Genomic DNA, 6,154 nt, shown 5'->3' with positions numbered 1-6,154 from the left:
AGTCACTGAGAGGCTAGAAGGGAGGTTTGAATAGATGAAGGACATAGTTCAAAGCTATGGCAACTTCCTGAAGAGCCCTCCCTTTGATCAATCAATCATCTAGTTAGGGGTAGACTTGATATCCAACCACTCAGATGTCCCACCACTAGCTAGGCATGTCATAAAGACCCTTGGTTCTATGGAAAGAGCACATTGTAGAACCTTGTATTGGTAATAATTGGGCCCTACTCTCAATTGCTGGTACTTCCTGTGTGCTGGGTGACTGGCAATGTGGAAATATGTGTCTTGAAGGCTGAGAGCCACAAGCCATTGTTGTGCCTGAAGGGAAGGGATGATGGAGGCAATTGTTATCACCTTAGTCTGAGACTGCATATGTATTTGTTCAGATCAAGACTCTTCTCCAGTATTCCAGAGGCATATTACCTTCTATAGCTCCGAGACACAGCCAGGAAGTCACTTCTGCTTTTAGTTGATTTTTGTGAGAAAGTTCCCAGAAGACAGATAAGGATGGGGGATGTGTAGGGACTGAAATTGGATGGAATCCATGGGAGAACTTTCAGCACCCATCTGTCCATGTGAGCATGCTCAGTACTAGCCAAGCAACAAATCTGGTGGGGGCATGTGACCCTACATACCCCCCATGCCCACCTCTGTCCAAGTAGTTAGCCAAAACTTGGGGTCTTGAGGGTTGTTTGTTAGGTGGAGAAATTAATGATGGAGTGTGATGGGGTGTCATCCCTGACATGACCTGAATTGGCCCTTTCTACCTGTTAGTCCCAGGACAGGCTGCAGATGAAGGAGATAGGCTGAGCTGGTATAAAACCAGGAAGTGGCAAAGAAGGAGGGGCTGCAGGAAGAAACAATGCAGCCATGTTCTAGAGTGGGATCTAGAATATAGATTCTGGCAAGAACCTGAGAAATTGTGAAATAGCCACAGGGGACAGAGGCAGTTCAATTGGTAACCCCAGGGAGGCCCAGAAAACAGGCTCTTTCCTACTTTCCTTTCTCTAAGGAAAAAACAACAGGTCTGGGCTTGCTACTCATAGGGTCGCTGGGCTAGTCATAGGGTTCCCCTACCCTCAGGTTCCCCTATCAGTTGTTGGGGAAGTGGCACAGTGGGCAGTGGAACAGAAGACTTCCTGAGACAGATTATCGGGTGGAACTTTGATATCCTTGGAAGGGGAAAACCATAGTGACCTGGCCAGAGGGACAAGCCACAAAAAGGAAGCATGCTGAGTTACAAAGAGGAAGCAATCAAGCCCAGAGAAAGATGGAGAGACAGGGCAAGCAACCAAAGGAGGGGGCATCAGATTGGTCAAGAGCTAATCCCCAGATGCGGCCACAAGCAGGCACCACAGCAATGAGCAGTAAACCCTATTACATGGTGTTAGGTATTTCTTTGACACATTCCTGTTTATTTACAAAGAATGTGCATAAAGTCCTGTTTCCCTGTACACAGTAGGACTTAATAACTGGAGACAGTTTCTTTACTCAAATTTCCAAGCCTCTTTCTTGCCAGTGCTTTACCCAGAAGCTCTCTTAGCTTTTTCACAGGATCATGTTATAAGTCCTTCTCTGGCTGGCTGTAGCTTTCTGCTGCCTTCTACACCTCTGTTTCCGTGGTGCTTCTCTTTCTCTGTTTCACAAGCATGCGTGCTCACACACACACTCTATGCTATCCAATCAACTCCCCCCTTTATGTTTTTTATCAGAACCCTAGAAAACCCTTTGGGCTGCATGGCTCAACTCCTACTCCAGCCTTGTGTATAGCTTGTGATTTGGGTGGAGGCTCCAGTTGTTTCAGCTATCTATTTCATAAAGGAGCTGAATTGCTTTTTACATTTACCCTGAATGAAGGACAGCTGTTACACTCTCTAGCATCAATGGGGTTTTGCCCAATCCAACAGCATAGCAGAAAAAAGTAAGCTGGCATCCAAAAGTAGGGCTTGGGGATGGCTCTTAACTAGTTCAAGTTTCTCTTGTGTCAAACTTGCTGTCTGGAAGCAGATGAAGACTAGCCAATCATCGAGGAAGATGATGGTCTCTTTTGAGATAACCTCAGCTTCTTCCTGGGTGAATACTCAGAAGACCATTGCTGAGGGTAGGTGGGTATCTTGTGCCTACTATGATGCTGGCAAACCAAGTGCCAGCTCATGCCAAGGCTTCTAAACCTTGACTGAACACTGACAACTACATATCTTGCAATCAGTCTGACTCACCTGTGTGTTAATATTGTTAAAATAGATATTCAGTTTATAAGAACGTGGTTAGTGTTTAGACTTAACGAAATGCTTGTAAATTGCTGCATGCATTAATCTCCCTTATAATATCTGTATCCCATGTTATAAGGTAATATTTAAGAGTTTGCTCTGAAACTGTAAGCCAGTCAGGAGAGAAGCATTAATAAGTGTGAAATATTAGTTTGCCACAGGAGTTATCTTCTGTCCAACAAAAGAAGGTCCATAGACACTAGACTAACCATTGTGGAACATTAGAGGACAGAAGACCTTGTTGATTGCTTCCTCACCCACACCCACAAAGAGGAGACATTTCAGACATACTCGTGGACTTGACTCATCAGCATGAACTCTATGGGAAGGGAATAAAAATCCCTAACAAGGAGAAGCTGTATCTCTATGCTGCTTAGACTTTGGGAGGGCAAGATTTCTAAGCATAACCAAGGGATCCCCCAGCTGCTTAGCCTGGGTTAGCCCTAGATGATGTATAGATGTTGGAATTATTAATAGTTCCAATTACTAATATTAATATGTGCAACCAAACACTAATTTAACCATAAATTCCTTTGTTAAATCTAAAGGCTAAATGGTGCTTATATAGTTTCTCTAAACATGTCTTAAAAGCCTAAATAATAAGCAATTTACTACATCCAAACAGTAGCAAAACATTTATAAGCATTTGATTAAGATACTTACAAACAAGCTACACCCAGGGGTGCTTAGAACCATATTTGTTGGCTCCAACTGGGTCAGGCAGGTATTAGCAATGAGCCCTTTAAGAGTTTTTCGTACTGTTTAACAAACAATTGATGTTGTTGCCAATTATTGACTTCAGATAAAAACCAATTTGAGACAATTCATCCTTACTTCCAATCTTAATCCAGATAAGATTTACAATCTCCTTTGTTTCCAAGGCCTTTCCTTCCCTCCTTCCTGCTGTCCAACAGTTTTCCCATTGCACCTGGGTTCTCATAGGCTTTACCAGTGCTGTGTGGGTTGGGGAAGGGTCGTGGTGTCTCATTTTAAGACAGATTCTCTTTGTTTTATTTAAAACCATCTGCAATATACGCTACTGGTCAAATCCTTCTTTTTAGAAACTTTCCCATATCTCGTTAGTTATTCTTTGAACCAGACATCCTCCCTACTTTATTCCTTCTTGCCTTTTCACTTATTATTTTCAAGACCTTCCTTCTACTTGCTTGTCAGGGCCTTTCTTTACAGCACATATGTTTCCTTAACCAAACTTAAGATCATTTTAATTCTTTATTTTATATTTATCCTACAATAGTGCTTGCATATTATAGCAGCTTCTATTACCTCCTGGAACCTAAGACTGTAACTCATTTGTACTCATACTGTAGCTCACCTACTTTAACTTTGTAAACAACTCATTTCTTTTTCTTAGTTAATAAATCTTTAATTGTTGTCTTTGGTGTAAGATCTAAAGTGCAATTGACCTGGGGTAAGTGACTGGTCTTCTGGGACTGGGAGTAACCTCGATATTGTTGTGATATTTAATTTAATTTATTTATTTAATGGTGTAAGGAACCATCTATCACAAAGGCAAGCATGCCTAGGTGGCATGATATACCACGATATTCAAGGGGACTGTCTGTGACACCATGGTTAGGCTTGATGCCTGAGGAGTTTACACTTGAAACTTGGTTGGTGAAATCTAACTATAGAATTCACAACCAATTTGGGGTTTGCGCCCTGCTTCTTAACCGTGTGCCCTGAGGTTGGTATGCATGCTCTTGAGACACTGCAGGACAGCTTGACACTTGCATTGCTCTCCATATCTAAAGATGGATATGGGTTGTTTTGATAAGGTTGACCAGCCCACGGCCATGCCTGAGGCAGATAAGTGGGTCTCTAAAACAAGACTCTTTGGTCTGTAGAGAGAGGCCTTATCCTGATCTGTGTGACTGGAAAGGAGAAAGTTTTCTGCTGGATGGAGAAGAAAAGGTATGTCCTAGTGATGGACATGAGGAGTAAACTTCATCGAAAGATGGCACCAATCTTATGGTACCAAGATTGCTTCACAGATCAGAGTTGTGTATTGGTGCCAGTTGTAGTGATATTGATACTGAGGGTGATGCCAGAGACATAGTTGTTATTTACAACATTAAATTGTCCAGTACCATTAAGTCTTCCTTAGATGGTGCTGATGTTAGTGCTGGTGGTCACCTGCATCATCAAGTGTGGCTACCAAATGTGACTTGTGCCTCCTCTGGGATGAGCAAGAGACTGTGCAGACATCAGTTGCTCCTGTTAGATAAGCAGGCTTCATGTTTGTTATCTAGAGGAGAGCAAGGTTTTGAGCTTTTTCCTGTGAGAAGATGGAGAATGGTGCTGGGAGCCATGTCTGTCCCAGTGTTTGGGTCTCCTCTGCTTCTATGAGGAGGTGGTGCCAGGGGGATGGTCAGTACCAGATGGTCTTCAGTGGAGCTGGATCTTTGTCTGTTGGTGCCAAGGATTTTTTGTCAGTACTAAGCTTTGGTGTTGTATGTCAGCTGGTAGAGACACTGGCTGACTGGGACTTGGAACTGACCAGACTGGGACATACCCTGGCATAATCCAGAAGAATGAGCAGCTGTGTCACCCCTGCCCAGCAACCCTAGGTGCCTGACAGTGCTTTGGTTGCTTTGGGCTGCTCAGAAACATACTTCCAACATGCAATCCACACCCTGAGTGTGTGTGTAACTGCCAGCCACACTTGGATTACACCCTGGCTCTCACCAGCCTTGGTTATACTACAGGGTGACCCCAACACATTCCAGTCTTAGATTCCACCCTTCACCCCTGAAAAACATTTTCCTGTAGTGCCTAGCCCTCTCCTGGACAATATAAGTTCATATAGAAAGCGTGTTATTTCTTTAATAGCAAAAATATGCACACAACTTGCCATCCCAAATGAAGTTTCACAAACATTTCAGTTTAGAGACACTAGATTAGATAAAACAAGTCCATTAACTGCAAAGAGATTTTAAGTGAGTACAAGTAATGAGACATAAAAGTCAGAAATGGCTACAAGAAATATAAAATGCAAGTGGTACCTAACTTAACGAACTATGTTACATTCAAAGCAAAGTTTTCTCAACATATGCCCTCAGCAGTCTACTGAGCAAACCTCTTAGGTCAGGACCCCTTCTCCCAGAATCCAACAAATGCTTCCTTTGTCACTTCAGATGTCATGAATGTGATGGGCAGGCAGAGAGAGGGTGGGGTATTTGTCCTTTCTTTTTATAGTTTCCATCCCGCTCTTGAAAACACTTCCAGCTAAGTACCAGGAGACAAAAGTCTATGGGGAAGGATGTTCCCAGTTGATTTTTTCATTCAGGCTTTTGCTTGATGGTTTTAGGGAGGGAAGTTCCTTGGGCCCTCTCCTCACCCTCCTTTTGCATAATGTGTGGCCAAGCATAATTTTGCCCTTAATGTCTACACAGTGCTTTGAATATACAACATGCAAAATAGGTACTAAATAGTAGTATAATAATCCATATCAATAATAGTAGCACTTAATCCTCTCTTTATTCACATCTCTTTTTCAATATGGCTTCTCCCTTGGAGCCAATCAATATTAATGGAAATAGTTTTGATGATTTTCTGGTTGCAAAGGATAGGAAATATTCTTAATCTTGAATTGGACAGACACACTGGCTAGAATAAGTCACCAAAATGGGTGGGTCAGGACCCTTTTACCATGGCATGGATGAGTGGGTTTGATGGCTAGAAAGAGATACAAAGGGAAGAGCTGAGAGAAAGATAAGAAACAATGGCTCATCCAAAGAAGTCGGAGAACTTGGCTCAGCCCAGGATGCAAGATTTTAAACTTCATCTGCAAAACAAAAAATCCTTCACCTACTGGGTTGAGCTGGGTAAGCACAAATGGTGGTAGACATTGCACTCTCTTCCAG

General features: G+C 42.6%; 1 long non-coding RNA gene across 3 annotated transcripts in view; it reads left to right on the top strand.

Moving 5' to 3' along the window:
* LOC120403774 overlaps positions 1–6,154 on the top strand; it is a 48,573-nt gene that overhangs the window by 35,046 nt on the left and 7,373 nt on the right. The window contains exon 1 of one of the 3 annotated variants that reach the window (XR_005597722.1): positions 1,974–2,105. The exons of the other annotated variants lie outside the window; for them this stretch is intronic. This is a non-coding gene — a long non-coding RNA (uncharacterized LOC120403774). Of the gene's footprint in view, positions 1–1,973; positions 2,106–6,154 lie in introns of those variants that run through there. 3 annotated transcript variants of the gene reach the window in all.

This window comes from Mauremys reevesii, linkage group 4 (genome assembly GCF_016161935.1).
Source record: "Mauremys reevesii isolate NIE-2019 linkage group 4, ASM1616193v1, whole genome shotgun sequence".
Classification (NCBI taxonomy): Eukaryota; Metazoa; Chordata; order Testudines; family Geoemydidae; genus Mauremys; species Mauremys reevesii.
Note: the sequence above shows the minus strand (reverse complement) of the source record. Positions and strands in the feature narration are given on the sequence as shown.